This window comes from Cryptomeria japonica, chromosome 3, assembly GCF_030272615.1.
Source record: "Cryptomeria japonica chromosome 3, Sugi_1.0, whole genome shotgun sequence".
NCBI lineage: Eukaryota > Viridiplantae > Streptophyta > Pinopsida > Cupressales > Cupressaceae > Cryptomeria > Cryptomeria japonica.
The window spans coordinates 986,213,420-986,234,436 of NC_081407.1; the positions used below are offsets into that span (position 1 = coordinate 986,213,420).

At 36.1% G+C, this 21,017-nt stretch overlaps 1 protein-coding gene across 3 annotated transcripts in view; it reads left to right on the forward strand.

The window, feature by feature from the left end:
- Nucleotides 1–17,549, forward strand: part of LOC131071698 (uncharacterized) — an 84,255-nt gene extending 66,706 nt beyond the window's left edge. For 2 of the 3 annotated variants that reach the window (XM_058007646.2, XM_058007648.2), the window contains exon 7: nt 17,032–17,549. The gene's annotated coding sequence lies outside the window, so the exon portion shown is untranslated. Of the gene's footprint in view, nt 1–10,127; nt 10,618–17,031 lie in introns of those variants that run through there. The other variant, XM_058007647.2, reaches the window with a different exon arrangement.
- The last annotated feature ends 3,468 nt before the right edge of the window (nt 17,550–21,017 follow it).

The window sequence follows — 21,017 nt, forward strand, 5'->3', positions numbered from 1 at the left end:
TTCATGTGTTCCATTTCTCTTCTTGCTCACACAATCCGGTTCTGCAGTGCTAGGTTTATTTCCATAGAGCTTCTTCAATCTATCCCATATGCTCTTTGCAGATTTGCACCTATTGACTTCTGAAAAATATTGTATCAGATAATCCACTTAGGATAGCCTTCATTGCTTCAGCATTGCATTCGTATTTTCTCATAGCATTTGAATTGGTTGGAGGACATGCAGGGACAAAGTATCGATTCTTGACAGACATCCAAACATTATAGCCTAAAGAGCACAGGTAGACTTCCATTCTACAACCCCAAATAGAATAGTTTGAACCATCAAACACTAGAATAGGGATTGACTCAAAATTAACCATTGTATTCAAACTCTAGAATCTACCCAATCTAGAGAAAGCTTATCTAATAGGGAATTTTGGCTTTGATACCAATTGCATATACCCATCTGATACCAATTGTAGATTCTCCCTTGTGCAGGTAACTCTCCTGGTACACCAGACTAGTGTTCCTTACACTCGGTGGTCCAATTGTGATTTCAATTAAGTACAAATTGAATAGACACTGAAAGAAATCACAAATAGGGACTGATGAGCACTTCCCAATATCTCAAAATTATCGGTACAACAACATAGACACTTGATCTCCCCCCTGTGTCAAGCATATGGTTCAAAAATCAAGGGATGTAAAGCTATGAACTCCCCCTGAACCATAGATCTCTGGTCTTCTTTGCTTGTCAAGTCCTAAAGGGGGACTCCAATCTGAGCTTTATATTGGTAGGGTTGAGCATATATGATTTGCAGATGGTCTTCCACTTCCATGATATCCATCACAACTTGTGACATGATCTTACATGACCACAATGCCAAACTACATCACCATCAAACTGGTTAAATCAAAATGATGCATGCATATAAGGTCAACTACCAGACCACTACATTTTCACTTTAAACTTCTCCAATATTGCCCAAGGTATAATTTCCTCAAACTAAGCCATAGTAGTCATTGCAATGATCCTGGAACACATTGACTCACATAATCTGCAATACCGGTTAATATCCATACCAGTAACATACTATACATACCAGTTTACTATACCGGACAAATATCTCTACTGAAACACCTTCCTCTAACCTCTGTCTTCTTGAGTCAAATGCCTTTGATCCCAATTTGCTGTTTGAACCATCCATTGACACATGCAATAGTAATCCATCTCACATATGTAGATGTGTAGCCAAGGCACTAACTACACACACTGTCATTTCATCTTCTTCCTTGTGTCGGCAGCAAACAGTCCTTTCATTAGTCCATTCCAACTATGGGGGTGAATGATGTGATCAATATGTAGCTTCCCCTACAATTGTGCATCTCCTTTAAGCCTTAGGAGATATGACCCGTTCATTGAATGCACAGTGCCTGCATGGATGTGTTCTCTTGCTTCTTTCTCCATACCTACTTGATCTCCCTCCTTTTCTCATTTGCTGTCTCTGGAGCAGTGGTGATTTTCTTTTGCTGATTGGTCCTTGCTCTACAAGATTCTGCAGTATCACCAGAAACATTGCTATAGTAAAATACTGTGTTCATGCCAAACAAATGGTTGGAGGACCTTCTATCAATCCGGTTTGAGCTTCTCCTAATCATGCTATTGTAGCCAACCACCGGTTTCAATAGACTTCTTGATCTTGCAAGAGTATTTCTCCTTTTGTGCCATGCAGGTCTTTGTCTCCTATACATTCTGTCATCTCTTCCATGCTGACCATAGTTGCTATATCTTGCAATTTTGTTGGAAGAGAAAGTGGAAGGGCTGCCATATGTCTAAGGCTTCTTCTTTCTGCATTCATGGTTTTTATGGCCAAATCTATTACCTTCATGACTTTCTTGGAATAGCTATAATTTTTGTTACCACAACCGGGAGTGGGCATATGCATAATAACTAAACTGCTATTCCTGGGAAAAACACCTTGTCTCTTCCTGGACCTCTTTTTACAATCATCTACCCTATGAGCATAATATTTGCATGAAAAACAATAATCGGAGAAAGAGGGCTTATAACTTACAAATTTGTTTTGCCCAACATGAGGTGATCTTGCTGATTTGGATTCTCCATTTCTACTTCTGTGGGGATTGTTCTTGAGTTGTCTAGTCTCTATAGTCCTTTCATCTGATCACTTCCTTTTCCACACTTGTCTTGTGAGCAACAACTTTTTGTCTTCTACTGGCTGAGGGTCTTCTAGGCTGTTTTCGCATGTTCTTATTTCTGATGAAGCCATCTTCTCTCAGCTTCCCTTTCCCTTTTGGATCAACATTATTCCTTCTTGCAGCAGTAGTCTTCATTTTCATGTCTTCATCGGTTGTAGTTAGGTCAACCTTCTTCCCTGGAGCATTTCTGACTGTGATGGTCTGACTTTTGTCATTTGCACTTTTGGAGACAAACTGAATTTCTTTGTTGGAGATATCCTTGCTTGTGGAGCATTCACTGGTATCATATCCTATTCCGCCAGTATCCTTGGAGTGTTTTTGTTTATTCAACATTTTGTCCAAGGCATTAGTGCTGCCATCATACCGGATCCTCACTTTGAGCTCATCTCGGTACTTCTCAAGGTCTTTTATGAGATTCTCCATTTCACCTTTTTGCCTCTAACACCCTTTATCTTTTGTCTCCACTTCTACCTCCAACTCCTCACATCTTCCCTTCTTGGCATCAAAGACTGATTTTAATTCATCAGTCATTCCTTTGGCTTCTTCTAGTTGAGTTGTCAGTATGCATATTTTTTATTTGACTCTTCAAGACATGTTCTCAACTGGCTGCATTCTTCATGAACTGATTTTTTGTAATTCTTAAATTCATTCCTAACATTTTTCAGCTCTTCTAGGGCACTTACTAGCTCCCTTTCAAGATCAACTTGAGCCTCAACTTCATCTTCATCTTCTTCATCATTACCAAACACATCTTGCCTGTAGGATTGATCTGTGTTATCAAATCAAACTGCATACCGGTTGCCTGTCCTTCATTAGTTCAACCTCGCTTTCTTACTGGTCACATGCTTACTGGTTGGCAACAACACACTGCAAACACATCACTCACTAGTTGACATTGCCATAATGCCGACTGTCTCCAATGCCAACTCACCGGTTAACACCAACTTATATAATAGGTACCGGTTTCTTCTCCCCAACGCTAACTTGTATACCAGTGACACTAACTTGCATATCGGTTGACTCCAATGACCACAAAGCCGATTGACATCAATGACATCAATACCGGTTGACATCAATGACATCAATACCGATTGAGATCAATGACAACACAATGCCAATAATCTCCCCTTTTGGCATTGATGTCAACACATGTAGTATCCGGTATACTATTGGTTTCCTCTCCCCCTTTGACAACAATGACAAAGGGTACTGACAAAACTTTCTACCGATTGTTTCTCCCCTTTTGACCATTTCTTCATAATGATGAGCTTCTTGAGGATAGACCAGTTCGCCGCAAGCGAAAGCAACATAATACAATCAACTTTGCACTTATGGCCAACATCCATGAGCCCCAGACGTATTCCGAGGCTAAAGGCATTCTTGAGTGGGAAAAGGCTATGGAGACAAAATACCATAGTCTTCTGACGAATGACACTTGGGTTCTTTCTGATCAGCCTCCTGGAAAGAAACCTATCAGCTGTAAATGGGTTTATAAAGTCAAGTATCATGCAGATGGTACTTTGGATAAGTACAAGGCCAGATTGGTTGCTCGGGGTTTTATACAGCGGGAGGGCATTGACTACGAGGAGACTTTTGCTCCTACTGCCAAGATGAGCACAATTCATCGTCTTCTCGCCATTGCAGCTCAGTTTGGATGGAAACTTCACCAGATGGATGTTAAGAGTGCATTCCTCAATGGTGAGTTGCAAGAAGAAGTTTATATGACTCAACCTCTTGGCTTCAAGGTTCTTGGTAAGGAACATTAGGTTTGCAGATTGGTAAACGCCCTCAATGGCTTGAAGCAAGTCCCTCGGGCTTGGTTCAAGATTGATCAGTATTTGGTTGAACATGGTTTTCAGCGCAATCCCTCTGACACTAATCTGTTGTCTACGTGGATGACTTGATCATCACTGGCAATTCAACACATTTGATTGTAGCCATCAAAAAGGACTTGTGCCAAGCTTTTGACATGACAGATTTGGGTTTTCTCTATTATTGCTTAGGTGTTGAAGTGTGGCAGACCGATGACAGTATCTTTATTTCACAATCCAAGTATGCTCGCAGTTTGCTTGACAAGTTTCAAATGCAGGATTGTAAACCTGCTTCCACACCTATGGAGAAAGGGCTGAAGTTATCAGCCAAGTCTGATTCACATGCAGTAGACGAAACCGAATTCAGGGAACTAGGAGGCAGCCTCATCTACCTCACTGCCACTAGATTTGACATCTGTTTTGCTGTCAGCTACATCTCTCGCTTCATGATAGCTCCAAATCATTGGATTGTAGCGAAGCAAGTGCTACGATATGTGAAAGGCACTTCAGACTATGACTTTCTGTATAGCAAGTGCAACGATCCAAAGCTGATTGGTTATACTGACTCAGATTGGGCAAGATCAGTGGATGATAGAAAATCCATTTCTGGGTACAGGTGCCGTTACTTGGAGCAGCAAGAAGCAACATGCCGTGGCTCTTTCCTTGACTGAAGCCTAATACTGGGAAACAGTCAAGGCCGCATGTGAGGTAGTTTGGCTCCGAAGGATGCTTTCTGACATGTAGATGCCGCAAGCAGGTCCTTCTCCCTTGTATACTGATAATCAAGGGGTGCTCAAACTGGATAAAAATCCAATCTTCCATGAACGTACCAAGCATGTCGAACTTCATTGTCACTACATCTGCAAGCTGGTAGAAGATAGATCGGTTCAATTGCAGTATGTTTCGACAACGGATCAGACTGTGGATATTCTCACCAAGTCTTTGAGCTCGGATAAGTTTGTAAAATTCAGGGCACAACTTGGTGTTTTTGATAGATTGACCATTAAGGGAGGGTGTTAGAATAATAATTCGTTATAATGGTAATGGTCAATATTGTAATTAGGTGTCTACAATAGTCAGTAGTTAGAGGTAGTTAGACATCATTAATATCTACAATATTTTGTAACTTCTATATATTGTAATCTTTTTCTAGTTAATGTATGGAATATTTTTACCTGTGAATCTCGCTAATTCACATTTGATACATTCCCTCCCCTATTTGGATATACCTAACCATGTATCGGATATTGGATATAGATATCATACTCTTGGATATGACATGGACATTGTATCTGGACTTGGCCATGTGCGAGCCTATATTTGGGCCATATAAGGCACTACAAAGTCTGGTGTAATATCCAATTTAGAGTCAATGAAAAATATTTAGAAATTGCAAAAAAAGATAAAATATAAAAAAATACTATGTATCATACACATGCACAAATATAAACTAATAAAACTCATTCATCTTATGACTGTTGCCTTAATAATTTGGAATAATGGATATAACAGAATAAAATAGTTTTAAAAGGTAAACTTGCGCACAAATTGAGGTCATCTGAATCATCAAAAGTCAGTTGAAAATGACAACTACATGAAGCTTAATAAGTGATCATTTAGTTTTGACTCCACAAACATGCAAGACATAACATGTGCCAAGAATTGGGATCTTCTGTTCCATTATGGTTTCCCCCCCTCAAGTCAAGGACCATGCAAGATCCTACCTGAGCACAGATGGTATAAATTAAACATCGAAGCAGATACCAAAGGAAATTCATGGACAACAGGCCTGGGGAGGTATGACAGGAATTTCTTTTGGAGAACAAATTATTTCATACCAGCAATACTTGGAAAATAAATGCACAATAAATCTCTCTTCCATCTGAAAAGAGAGGTTTCATAGTAGCAATTGGGTTGATGGGATTCACAATTAATTATCCAAATTGTTGATTGTCATATGGCAAATATAATTTCTTCGCACTTGGCTAATGTCTTGTAGTCTAGACTCTAGACATGAGACTTCTCAAATTTTCCTAGTCACAAAGCCCAAGACACAAGGCTCATATTTGTGTTTGGCAACGATATATTTCAAAATAATTTCCACAGTTGATAAAATCTGGAAAAAAGTTCTTGACTAAGTTCAAAAGTATAATGTTTTTTAATAATTTTTATTTTCCAACTAATAAATAAAAGAAATAAATATAAAACTATATATATTACTATTTATAAAATGAGATTTGTATGTATTAGTTATCTGTTATGATTAAGCGATTATTTATTAATGTTCAGGAAGATATTCATACACATACTTTTATTAATATTTAGTTTTACCAAATTAACATTTTCAAATTGAGGCTAACAAATTAAAATAAAACCTAATTAAAAGCCAAAGCCTAAATATCTATCCAATGGTGGCACAACACTTGTTGATAGTTTAGCCATTGGACTCAAATTTTATTGTTGCTTTTGCAATGGTTTCATTTTATGTTGGTTCCTTAGATGTCTTTTTCATTTTCAAAATTGTAACCATCTTTTTCCCCTGTATCAAATCATTATCAAACACCTATTGTATCTGTTCTGAATCGTCCTTGTGAATCAGATTTAGTCACACATTTTATTCTTTTTGAATTAGACTCGATGCCCATTTTATCTGTTCAAAATCTTCAGATACATCTTTGAGCTGGTTAACAAACCATCCACACAAACAGCATAAACATGCTAAAATATTAAAATGGAAAAAATCGTAGTGGATGCCCACGAAGTTAACTTTTTATGTGATTTCCAAGATTTTAAAGGTTTTTGATTAAATTCGAGATAATTTGTTTCCTATGAAATCTAGAGTTGCTTTAGCATGAATTTTAAGGGTGAGTTTGAACATATTATTTAGTCTCTGAATAAGTTCACTGTATTTTTTATTTTTTCTATTGCAACTTGGAGAATTCAACAACTTTTCTTAAAACTATGCTACATTCCGTGCAAATGTAACAATGCTGCTGATCTTATGGCAAAAACAGCAACTACCATACAAGACAAGGGAAAGATCTAATTCTGTTGTTGATTTTTTAATGGTTTTGTTTTATGGTCATTCCCTAGATGCCAATTTGAAAAATTGTAACCTTGTTTTCTTCCTGTTTCTAATCGGTGTCAAATACCTATTATATCCAACCAATTCATTTTGAGTTAGACTCAGACAGATCTCTTTGAGCTGCTTAATAAACCATCCACACAAATGGCATACACATGCTAAAAAATAAAAATGTAAAAAATCCTAGTGGATGCCCATGAAGTTAATTTTATTAGGTGATTTTCAGTGTTTTAAAGGTTTTTGATTCAATTTGAAAGTATTAGTTTAGTATTAAGGGTGAATTTAAACATATTTTGTAATCTCTGATTAAGTTTACTGAATATTGAATTTTTAATTGAAACTTGGAGGATTTTACAACTTTGCATAAAGCTATTCTACATTCCATGCAAATGTAACTCTGCTGCATATCTTATGGCAAAAACAGCAACTATCATGCAAAGGAAACATTGTTTATGCAAAGGAAACATTGTTTATGAGCTGATGCAAATGGCTAAGGTGATTAAGGAAGAGCTAATCAATATATCATTCCAAAGACAAATGTTCTTTTTTTGCAATTCCAAATTCAAACCTCTATATTTTTTTTCATTTGTGCCTTGCCAGCCAAGTCCATTTCCTTTAATTGATTGTGCTTTATTTTTTTCCACTGAAGGTCCTTCTTATACCTTCCTATTCTCTCTCTAAACATCCAAACTCTTACCAACACCTCGCTAGTCTAGTTTTATCAACCCTCTATTGTTTAATATGCCTTATCTCATTTTTTATGGGTATTCTAGCCCTCACTTTCCAACCGTTATGCACACGCAAATCCTAGTTGCCTCTGGGATTGCTCTACCTCCAGTTTTCACTATCAACCCAGTTGCCTATAGGATTTCTCTACTTGCAGCTCTTGCCAAACTTCACAATGTATTTCTCCCATTAGAGTTTTCATGTTAAGTGATACAGTATAAAAAACCTTTGCGCCACCAAAACTTTGGCTAGTCTTTGGGTCATGCATAGTTAGGAGGAGTCTATAGTTGTGTGACTGACTAGAACTGTGCAGGATGCAACTCTAGGTTCAGATGGCAACGTTGACTCATTCTTGTGTCTGTAACCTCATAAAGTGTAGGGCCACTTCCAGAAGGAAGGTGTGCGTGTAATGTCCCGTTCCCGAGCCACTCCTGAGCTAAGATGGGATCATCAGTGGTAACGATATTTCAGATGACGAATATGATCATACTCGGCTTAGGCATGAATCAATAGCGATTGGAAGAATGATTAAATAAGTTTAAATTAAAGATTTAAACTTTTTATTAATAGAAACAAGGATACAATGATCGATTATATTAACTATGGATCATAAAGCTGATATATGGATGACTCGCTATCACTTCATGAAATTAGTGATTTATTGATTGAAGGATAAAGGCCTCAGCAAAGGTAATCCACGTGGAATCTGCATACACTCAACAAGTCTATTGCAAGCATCATATCTAAATGTCATCAACATAGCGGTGAACAACATGAGACATTGATTAGGTGAAAGATATCGATTGGAGGCAAACTTATAATGGACGACCATGAAAGTCATCGTGGGAGCATGGGAACATCGATACTTGAAGAACATAATCAGGTTTTGTTTCCACTACTAATCATCAGCTAAGAGGGGATCGATAACAATGACTGGGAGGTAGCAATAACAAATATAGATATGATTAAGCTAAGGGGAGTGTAATCTACAGAATGAATCATGGTGGTATCAATGAGTAAGAAGACCAATCGTATGTGGGTAAGGGGACAACAATTAATAGATAACGTAAATATTATCAGTGATATAATCAATGATCAGCGAGTGTGAGAAGACACGGAACTGTTTAGCAAGCACCGACTATTAAGAAGATTAATTATGAGACATAAAGTGACATTCAATTACAAACAACCAGATCACTTATTGGGCGCTGATTAGGAAATCTAATCGATAAGTTTAATCATCTTGAAGAGGTATGATTAGTATGAGTAAGGGAGGCAATGATGAAGGGACATGACTTGTCATTCCAATTGCAACATATAAGAAGATATTCAAACTCATTTCAATGGGCAATAATGGAATACTTAGTTATTTTCTATATTTTTTATAGGGCTCTCAAGAGCCAAGGGACGACTGAATAAGAGGATGGTAATACTCACCCCATTGCAAGGGTAAAGGACGCATGGTTGAAAGAAATTATAGCAGTGACAATGTCATAGTTGAATAAACATAATTCTATATTAGGAAAAGCAACCAAATAATATTTATTCGGATCAGGTTTATGAGGCAAACTATCAGACACAACAGAGACAGCGATATCTATATCTAAAATTATAACTTTGTAACATCAAGACAATCAGAATTTCCTGTGAATATAGATCCCTTTGCATATTGAATACTATATCAGACAAGGAGGTTTCATTTTTACATTCTATATTCACATCTATAAATATATCGAACTAGTCCTCTTTAATCTTAATGTTCTATAACAATAAGCCTACAAAGTGTTTGAATCAAGTCATAAGTATAATAATTTGAGGAAATCTAAAAGGGGACATTACAGTGCGGGGGATTGCTAGGTCAGTGGTTGGAGGAAAAGTGCTCGAGTGATGCTCTTCCTCTATAGATTCATGTTGAAACTTGTGTTACATCTTAGTCTTTTAGTATTAAAGTAGATTCTAAACTCTCTTTCTACATGCTATGTAATTTCATTTCTTAATAGGAATATATGTTGATATTTAGAGAAATGTTCATGTTAGAAGCTTATTGAAATTTACCTTAGCATTTCAAAGTAATTCATGTGTACCATATTGTAAGGCTATTTCAAACACAAAAAAATTTCATATGCAAATTTACTAGCAACTTTTGTTTTACGTTATGCTAAATTTAGTTACTTTTCTTGTATAAAGAATTGAGTATGTTACATATGGTATCAGAGCTAGGGGGTTCAGTATTGGACCGACAAGCTTGCCACCTGAAACGGTACAACTTAAGTGTAGCTAATGTCAACATTGTTCTTGTTTGGTGGACAGGATGAGGATTTGTTAGACATCAAGGAATAATGTTCGCATGCTATGACCTAATTTCCTCAAGAAATACAAAGCCAAATATGAAAACTCTGAGTGTTCACTACTGACAGATGATGAAACCTTGGCCAATGTCATAAAAAGACTACAGAAAGGAGAGGAAAAAGTGGCCTATAGAGAACAAATTAACTCCAGTCCCTTCATCTATAAATCTAAATGTAAACCAAGACACACCACAAGAGCATACTCATGAAACCCCATGTAAGGGGAAGAATGTAGAGGAGGAAGAGGGGAACCTACATGTCTGCCCCACCTCCTATATCATATCTTCTGATTTCGAAGGGCAGCAATTGCCCATTGAAACATCCCGCACTAGTGGTGATAGTAGTTCCTAAACTTATTGAACTATGTACACAAATAACAGTACTGTGATTATGTAAATGATGTATATACTTTCAAATGAATAAAAAGAGATCCATTTTTGTTGTGTTGTAAATGTTTTGTTGATGTTTCAAATTTAAAGTTAGAAATGGAAACACTAGTTGTTCATATTAATTGATAAACACCAAATTGCAAATATTCATGTACAATCGTAAATACATGAATCATTCTAGGGATAATCTTGGAGGACCACAGGAGGAGTCTAATCCCTCTGAAAACGCTATGGCAAAACTAGATCAGATTTTGTCAATTTTGAACAACACTAGGACTAGATTGAGTAACCTAGAACAAGAAGTTATGGACCAGAGAAGAATAGATGACAATGATCAGGAAACCCAAGAAAGGGGAAACCTTAATAGGCATGAGCAGAGCACTCAAAGTGAGTGTAGAGAAGAACACTTAGATGCTAGAGCTCAATCTGAGTTGAAAAATCAATTGGCTATTGAACTTTCACATGACACGAAAAATATCACTTGTAAGTTTGAGGGCTCAATGTCAGGCGACACTGTGGAGGCCTGGCTTACGAAAATGGAAAAGTATTTTGAAATCTGAAATTACTCTTAAATAACCAAAGTCATTTGGGGAGCTTATCAATTGTTTGGGGAAGCTTCCACATGGTGGGAAAGTAAGAGGGCTGAAATTGGCCTAAAATCCACAAGTCTTACATGGGATCAGTTTGTAGTTATTTTCAGGCAGAGATGGCTGCATGAACTTTTATTTGACCAAAAACTGATGGACTTCCAAAACCTTCATCAAGGAGACTCCACTGTTAACAAATACTAAGAGAAATTCATGCAACTCCTATAATATGTACCCCAATATCAAGCAGATGAAAGCTTTAGGATTAGGAAGTTCATCATGGGTTTGAACAACCGAATCAGTGGTGCGGTCGATGTTCTTGGACCAACCACTATGGATCAGGTCTATGAGAAAGCAGTTCCTAATTTCTTATTTTTAGAAGATGTTCAAACGGAGACCCCCTTTCATGCAATTTGCTAGAAAGTAACAGTTTTTGAAATACAAGACCTTGCCTTTTTCTGAGATTTGATATTTCTTTCTCAAACTATCTCACAAGTTATGTGCAATGATAGTGCTTCACGCAGCAGCAAAAATCATTTTGGAAAAATTGGCAAACCAACACTATAATTTGTTTTTTTCAAAAATTCATGATTTAATTAGGCAAAAAATGGATTTTCAGAAAAGTAGAAAAATACTGATGTTTGAATTTAAAAGCATTTTAATAGCATATAGATACAGGGAGCAAATTAAAAATGAGAGTTTAGCCCATGGATTGTGGAATATAATTTTTTTCGTTGATTTTCATATCACTGATTGCGTTGCATTGCACAATGTACACTTCATATCATATAAATGATAACTCAATACTAATAGTTTTCAAATTTTTAAATACAATCTACTCTGTCAGATGTGATAGAGGATGACAAAGATTGACTCTTATAAAATGTGAAACTTTGCTTTAGGTCTTATCTTTGAGGATGAGTGGTTGTTTTTCCACATTAACATGGGACATGAAGTTTAGTCTGTAGAAAAATTGTCAATGCTGTGTGTTAAGTAGAATGAGAGTTATGGTCTATTCCAAAATCTAGTAGTGATTAATGTTATGTAAGACCTCATGCTAGTTTTTGTTTTGATCGGTAAAGTTGGGTCAAATCGCTACGATTTTTAGCCTGGCCCTAGCTCCAGGTGAGGCCACAAACAGGGGGCCACATCCTCGACACTAACGCCTGGACATCCATTTCTCCTCGTCTCTGCTCCACCACCGACACTTCCTCCAACAGGATCTCCTCCTCCTACATGTCCACCTTATATCTCTTGTCACCAAAAACACGTCCGCAATGATAGCCCATAACCAACATGATCTCCGTGTGAGCCAAGCAGGAATTTGAGCCTTAGTTGCAATATTAACAATGCAACCACTTAACCATCACACTACAGCATGAACCCCAAGATCTTATGCTAGTTAATGCATATGATTTTACTAATATTTTTAGTTGGATCAAACAACTCTTAGTGTTTCCTTTATTAAATGTTCAATTAATAGAGATGTATGGATGGATAAGAACACTGCATGGACATGGATATGTAATTACATATATCATAAAATAAAATAGAATGAATGCAAATTAAAAATTATTAAAATATATTAAAAACAAATTAGAAAATGTATTGTTATATGTTATTATATTAAATTTAATTCTATTATTTTATACCTAAATATTCTAATTTTATTAGTAATAAATATTAAACTTATTAAATTTGAATACTACTAAAAATTACTAAATACTCCTAATTATAACAATTAATATTAAATTATATTAAACTTAGTAAATAACACATTTATTAGAGAAATTAAGACTTATATTGATATATATTAAAAAAACCATAAAACTATAAAATTAAACTTTACAAAGGTAACATATCCTAGATCGAGAGCAGAGGTCGGAGTTTCTCAGCTCATTGCTTCCGGTCCCTTGGGTTCCAAAGCTCGTCACCTTCAGTCTGGCGGCCACAATGGCTCGTCTCGTTCCTAGGAGTGTTTGCTGTTGTCTATTTAGCTCTGTACATTTACAGTCACTATCAAATATTGCTTTGGCTATCTCATTGTGGTGGACTAAACTATCATGTCTTTTAATGTAAATTTTGCTACAGAAGTATGATTTTCAGCCTTGGTCTTGGGATTTGATTTTTATTAGCTTCTCATTGCATTCAGGGATTATATGCACTGGAAAATTTTCACTTTGCAATGCCACAATCATGTTTGTTGATGATCTCAGCCCTCTCTATTTCTTAAATCGTTTTAATTTTGGACCTTATACATGTATTGGATAGCTCCTTGTATCTTATTCTTTTCTCTCAACTACGAAAGTCAGTTTAGCCAACTTGACTATCATGGGGAAATGAATATTTGAGAGGTCATTAGTTTGTCATTCAGACTTCATTTGGCACAGTTTTGGACGTGTTAAAAACACAGTTTTTGTGAAACTGTTTTTAGTTGTCCAGCCCTACAAATTAGCAGTTGTGTTACTACCCACAAATAGACTGTCTTGTAGAGTTTACAACTTTGTCAGATGAACTCTGTTTGTCCTCGATTACAATATGATTGAAAGATATTTAAGATACCTACATAATAAATGTTTAAGGACTGCCCCTAGTGATTCTGCTCTACAAACAGTAAGTTCTGCGATTGCCCCTGAAAATTGTTCAGCTACATGTTGTACTTGTGCCTTGCAAGCTGGAAATTGTGCTTTATGTGAATAAAAACTACTGACTATTGAATGAAAGTTAAGGATCATGCGCATCTATTGAGGGTTGTTTCCCTCCCTTATCCCTTAAAAATTTCCACGACTAGTTCTATTCCAACCTAGGTCTATAAATACAAGTATTTAGAGACCACGAAAGATGGCAAAAAGTTCGTTGGTAGTTAGTTATTTAACATTGTTGTCTTCCTGTAGGTCCGCTTATCTGTTGTATTAGATTCTTTATTGCAACATCAGTCATTTGGTTTCTAGGCTAAATGAGGGTGATTTCATCATATAGGTTCTCTGAATGATGGATTACATGAGGCTCACCCTTTGAGAGGTCACATTTTAATGATATTTCACTTTGGCTTCAACGTTTCATATGCCTCAGTTTGTCATCTGCATGTTTGACAGGTTAGGGGCTTTATTTTGTTTTTGTTTACTCTCCAGAATTCTACTTATAGAAGTAGCTGCATTTCATTTACTTTTCATAGCTCTTATTGTTCAATTTGGAAGGAGACTTTAGTAGGTCCAGGTATTATCCTTGTAGATACCTCAATTTATCCGTAACTGACCACAGTTGACTTTAGCCCATCTTAGCCAATAAAATAAATATTAATTTAATTCATCCTTTACATTTATACCCTAAATTTATTTAATTAGTTCTAAACCTTATCACCCAAATCCTCCAACTAAATCAATTAATTAATACCTACTTAATTGATTGATTTAGGCCAGTTAACTTTCATTACTATTTCTTTCAATATTTAATTTCCATTTGATTTAGAAGATATTCGATTTTATTTCTTTGAGGTCATGTATAAGTTGTATTTGATTCTTAGCTTCTTTAAAGTCTGTTTTTCTCTTTCTACTTGTTTGCATTGATATATTTTTAGCCTAATTTAAGCCTACATCAGTTTTACACATGCTTATTTGTGTATGCATTTAGTCATCATCATATTTGTTTCCTCTGCATTATTTCACCCTCAGCATCACTTGCATATAGGAAACATTCTTCTTCTATACAGTTCAGTTGGTTTCTTTGGCTCTTGACACATCTCATTATTTGTCTTGTTTCCTTGGGTCTTCACCTTGTGTTGAAGTGAGCAAACAGTTATATTGGGGTAGGGGGTTTTGGGCAGTGAATCAGTATAATAAAATTCTTTTTAACCTTTTCAAAACTTATTCAATTCAGTTATGCTTTGATTCTAAATTAACAAATATGAGAAAACAATGCACAGCAACAGCAACAACTTTTATGTGGAAACCCTTGTGGGAGAGAACCACGGCAAAAATACTAGTATTAAATTGCTTGTTACAAATTTTAGAGGTACCAACCCCTCATTCACTTCGTGAGCACCAACTCACTAGAGGCACCGACACCTCATTCACTTAGAGGCACCGACACCTCTTATTCAGATTGATCTCCTCCTCAAATCTGCCATAAATTGATCATAAATCTTCCACAAAATGATCACAATCTCCTCTTCAAAATCTACTATGAACTCCTCATATTCTTATCAAATCTGAAATAATCTTCTCATATATTGCTCTCTCTAGATCTGGTGTATATGCTAGATCTATTTGCTTTGTTCACTCGCAACACACACATGTCCTTTCATGAAAGGATGCATTCGTTAGGATAGAAGATAACCTTACAAAGACATGTCTCTTGATTTACACTCGTAATAATCAACTAATAAATCGCACCTTTTGAAGAATATCTTAACAAAATATCTCTCTTAATGAATCCTTTGTCATAGTAAACGGCTGCAAATTTGCTTGAATAAGACACAGTAAATTTGTCTTTTTTCTAAATAAAACATAGTTTTGTCTTTAAAAAGGACTGCTGCCTTTATTTCTGGTGAAAAAGACAAGGTGAATAAGACAAATTTGTCTTATTTGATTTTTTGTTTTGTTTGACTTTGTATTATGTAATATTGCTGCACTTCATAATACAAATAAAATCGTTGTATTTATAAACTGTAATCTGCTCTTTTTAATATATTTGCTGCTCCTCATTATAGTGCTCACTTTAATCTTTGTTACCTTATTTTATCGCCGCATATACTAATCACTGTCTCAAGTTGCTGCATAGCTGTAGCTTAATGTGGCAAATATATGATAGATTAATATGCCTCAAACATAATATGACTATAGTCTTAAACTTGTTCATTAATGACATGACATCAATGACGACTTTCAACACCTTGCATGTGCAAGTGCATTCTCAGATTGTCTCAAGTTTGTAAATGTCTGCAAAGGTTTCGTAGCTTTACCTTCATCTTCCTTTTGATTGTTTGAGCACATTTTGTCATTCATTATTCATCTTTGTTTTCATTGCTTATTCAACATTTCAGATTTTAACATTATTTGGAAACATAAAATTAACTCTTGATTCATTGGCAATTAGTGGCACCTTCATATCATTCTTTCTTGCTATCCTCTTCACTTTTTAACCTGATTCCGAGTCCCTTTCTTTTCCCTGGATCATTACTCAACGAGTACATCATTGACACAACATTCTAATGTTGATGGTTCTCTCTTGTTTCTTGTTCCTATGCATTCTATAAGGCATTTCAAGATAGTTTTTGCATTAGGGAATTTTTGAAAACCTGATTTTGGTTATTTTCTTTGATTTCCATTGATCTGTAATCTTGCTTCATTGCTTGTTGGAACATTTCGTCTGTTTATATTATCCTACTTGAATTAACTTCAAACTTATGGAGATCAGAATGTGAATGGTGTTGGAATTAGTGTACTTATGATGCTGGAAATGAAACAGCTCAAGTAGTTGTATGTATCAGCATGAATCAACCATATAACAGTAAAGAACAATTACCACAACAAACATGACACGTAAATTTAACTTGGAAACCCGAGTCTGAGTAAAATCGTATAGAAGTAAAAATGTTAAGATTCCTCTCGTTCGTTTGGCCAAAAGTAGTTACAAAAAACCTGGATATAAATAGACAGCAATCTTTTTACTGTTACATTACCTAGCTATCCTTTGTACAAATAAAATCTTACTCTTACAAATAACCCAAACTCTCCAGTTCTCACTCCTACACTCTTTTCATTTATCTGTGCATGCTTGATTTAGATATCTTATTTTAGAAGTTCCTTTCATGTACTAAAGGGCTTCCAAGTGTCAAGGCACATAAAAAGTCCGCTTCTCTGATGTTACTCTGCCTTTTCATGTGAAACAGGTCAAATCACTACGTGCATCCAGACGAACTTTCTACTTCACATGCATAATTGCCTTGGCACATGCACGACTATTGTCACATGCAAAACTGCTTGACAATAACACGATATGTTTATTCTTGAAGGTTTTTCATTGTACAAAATGATGTTTGTTTTAAGGGATTTCTTATTTTCTTCATGAAGTAGTTTATTTTCTAGATCTTTATGGATCATACCTTCCTTTTTTTGGAGGCTCTTCTTCCCATGAAAGCCTAGTGGCTTAGAAGATGTGTGAAAATTCCCCTTCTTTCTCCATGAGTATCATCTTTCTTTTCTCGTCAACTTTCTCCAAGATGGTGAAAAGTCGATATCTTAAAGGTTTGAACTTTTTTTGTCTTGTCCTGGGAAGTTCCTTTGCTCCAATATATCCTTGAGGGAATGAGAAGGGAGGGAAAGTGTAATAGAGCTAAAACGGAAAATTGTAATTTGAGTTCAGATAAATAAGCTACTTACTCAAAAGGGGTGCTAATATTTAGCTATAGCTGTTGTATAATTAAACAAGTTTTTGCTTACACAAAACAAGTAAGAATAGCTTCCCTATGATTTTATGATATGTTATGTACATAGGACATACATAATGCTAGATCACCCAAAAAAATGAATGAATGAATGAAGGAATTTAAATAAAATCCACGAGACCCAATGATCTAAGGGATCCAAATGCTCCAAATTAGCCCAATTTCAAGTTCTTTTCCATGTTGGTTCTTCTCTTATGTATCTTGAGTAAGAGACTCGCCGTTTTGTGAAGCATTGACTCCTCAAAAAGCTTGTTCAAATTGTCCACCTTTAATTTGTTATCAAACTACCTGAAAATATCTTCATACGCTACAAACTCCATAATGAAATGCCATTCTGTTTCTATTGCCCTCTTGCTGCAAAAATTGCATGTCCTTTCTTCCTAGTCTTCTTTGGATGTTGTCCATCTACCTGTTTCACATCTCAAATTATAAGATCCAGTCCTTAACTATGCAATTATAATTTTGGCCTTTCCATTGATTGTGGATCTCAAGTAAACTTTTTCATCATGCTCCCAAATAGGATTGAATTCTTTAATATAGTACGCTTTTTTCTTGCCTAGTTGTTTTGTCCACATGGCATTCTTGTATTTCTCTAACACCCACTTTTTTATCTCCTATTTGCTATTGGGTCAGTTATGTAAATTTATGCCCCACTTGTTCATCCACTTGCTATTTTGTTTCTTCCAAGTCTTTGTCCTACGACTTAAGTCATCTTCAATAATCAAGTTGGGCCAACAATGTTTATCCATACTTTCTACCTTTTTTAAGTAGCATAGCAATTGAATGACTGCTAAAGCCTCAATTGGGTACATACTAGCTTCAGCTAAAAGAACTTCATAAGGTATTGTTGATTTGATTTTGAGGTTGCTAGTGATTAGATGTTTTAGAATTCTCTCTTATTATCTCCATTTGAGGTTTGACATGTTATTCTCCCAACCTTTGTACCCACAAAGGATAACTGACACCACAAACAAACTGAAAAGGGTTCTCTTGGTCTTTTAATCCCACAACTCTGCTTTCCTACACTTGTTTTGAATAAGGTATAAAGCTTTCCAATCCCCTTGGATCCTCTTTGATCTACATGTCTCCTAGCCGAGCCTGGTGTGAAAATCAATTCCTAAGTACTTATATTCCACCACTAATTCCAAGGGGCTGCCCTCGAAGATAAAATCAACCCGCTTATTATTTTTCAAACAAAAGATCATGACTTTGGTCTTGTTGGTATTCACTTGCATCGCAACCTCCTGACAAAATAACTCAAGTATCTTCAAATGCTCTCTCTGTTGGATATTGCTATTGCTAGGATATGCTGTTGTCATTGATGTCAACATATTTCTGTGTTTTAGTGATCCAGTATTGTAGAGAGTTATGTTGGTGTTTGATCTGTTCAGCTCCGGTATGATCATATCTTTGGTTGTGGATTTGGGAGAGTGTTTGGGATGTTTGTGTGTATCTTCAATTTAGATGGTTCGTGATTTGGTGCTCCACAAGTTATCTTTCTTGTCTGAGTTGTTGCTGTTGAGTGTTAGCATGTTGATCGATGAAGATTTGATTAAGTGGTGTTGGTACAACTATTGCGGATGGTGTTTCCTAATCGTGTCCTATTTGTTTTGGTGGTCCACATTGATCTTATGGGTTCGGTGATATTCTTCGTTTTATGTGACATTTTTTGTGGTGTAGCGTGTTGCGAGATTTCCGGCGGTGTAGCGTATTGCGAGATTTTCGGTGGTGTTGCGTGTTTGAGGATTTGATTTGAGTACATGCTATGTCATCTATGGCATTGTATTGGTCCGGTGGTTTATTTAAGTGTCATGTGATGTAATTTTGTAATTAGGTGTTAAGGGTTTAGCCGACCTTGTAGTCAAGGTTGATGGTCTGTATAAATGAGTGTATATTCATGTAATTTGGGTATGAGTGTTGTGTCTACATTATTAGAGAGTGGTGTATGTGCGAATAAGTGAATTCATCTGTTGGTGTGGTGTGTTGAGCAGAGATTGCTGCAGGGCAGACAAATGAGCTTAACCATAATTGTCATCAGGCATTGAGAGATGCTATTCTTTCAGTTCATCCCAATTGGATTGTAGTCCGAATGTTAATATAAGGTAGTGAACCTTCTCTGAGGGTTGTAGCCTTCCAGGTCATTATATTTTGAGCAATGAGCTCTAAGCTGTGTGCCTGAATGCATGTGCATTCACCATTGTAATATTTACACATACTACTGCATAGTATCATTTTATTGTGGGTAGTTTCCCATTTTCCCCTTAATCGGGTTTTCCACATCAAAATCTTGGTGTTATGTGTGTTGCTGTTATTGTGTTCATTTTTGTTCTTATTGTTGTTAATTTGAATTGAGATTGTGCTTAAATTGTTTAATCCGGTGCAAACTGTTTCACCTCCCCTTCAGTTGTTTCACCTCCCCTTCAGTTTTCCTTCATTGTTGTTGCCAACACTCTCAAACCTAGTGCAAATTTTGCAATAAGAATAAGATCATCTGCATATAAAAGCAATTTCACCATGTATCTTGCTAGTTGGATACCTTCCTCATTAGTATTGTTTAACTACTCTTCAAGTTTATCAATATATACGCTGCACAATGTGTGAGATAAAGGACACCCCTGTTTGACCTCGATGTCACTACTGAAGCATTCAAACATCCCATCTTTAGTTCCGATTTTAACCCTAACTTGTTCATAGAGTTTTTGGACAACGACTCTAAACTCTTTTGGAACCCCAAATTCTTCAGTATTGTGCCAAAGCTTATCCCTAGGGATGGTGTCATAAACTTTTTTGAAATTCATGATGTAGGAAGAGGCTTCTTCATGTTGGCTGTCCTAAACTTTTTCAATGAAATGCCTAAGTAATGCATTGGTCAATGGTGGAGTGTTTAGGCCAGAAACCAACCTACCCTCTAGCCCTTTTTCCCTCTCTTTCTACCCATTTACTGATTCTACGCTCTAGCATACTCTCAAAAAGATTTCCAAAGAGAGGGTTGACCATAATAGTACGGTAATTAGAAGGGCAACACTAGTTGTCCATTCAAAAGAAAAGATGTTTTGGGTAACTTTGTTAAAGGTTTTCTTGATATGTGGAGCTAGGAGGTCAAGTTCCCACTTTAAAATTGTGCCTGTAGACCATCAATGTCTTGTGCTTTACCACTCACCGAATTCTTTATACCTTGTTTGATGCCTATGATTGAAAAAAGCTTAGCTGAAGTGTCAATTGTGGGTGGATCATTTTCTTATGTGTTCATTCATAGAAGAGCTTCACATATTCCAATCACTGGTCTATTTGTTTTTTGTTTTCTTGTAGCTCCCTCCAAAATCCTTTGGGATTGTGTTTCCCCAAGGCAACTAGTTCCTTCGTTATTGAAATTACACACCTTTCTTTTTTTGATTACCAATTGTTTGTACATTAACTTTTTTCTTTGTTTG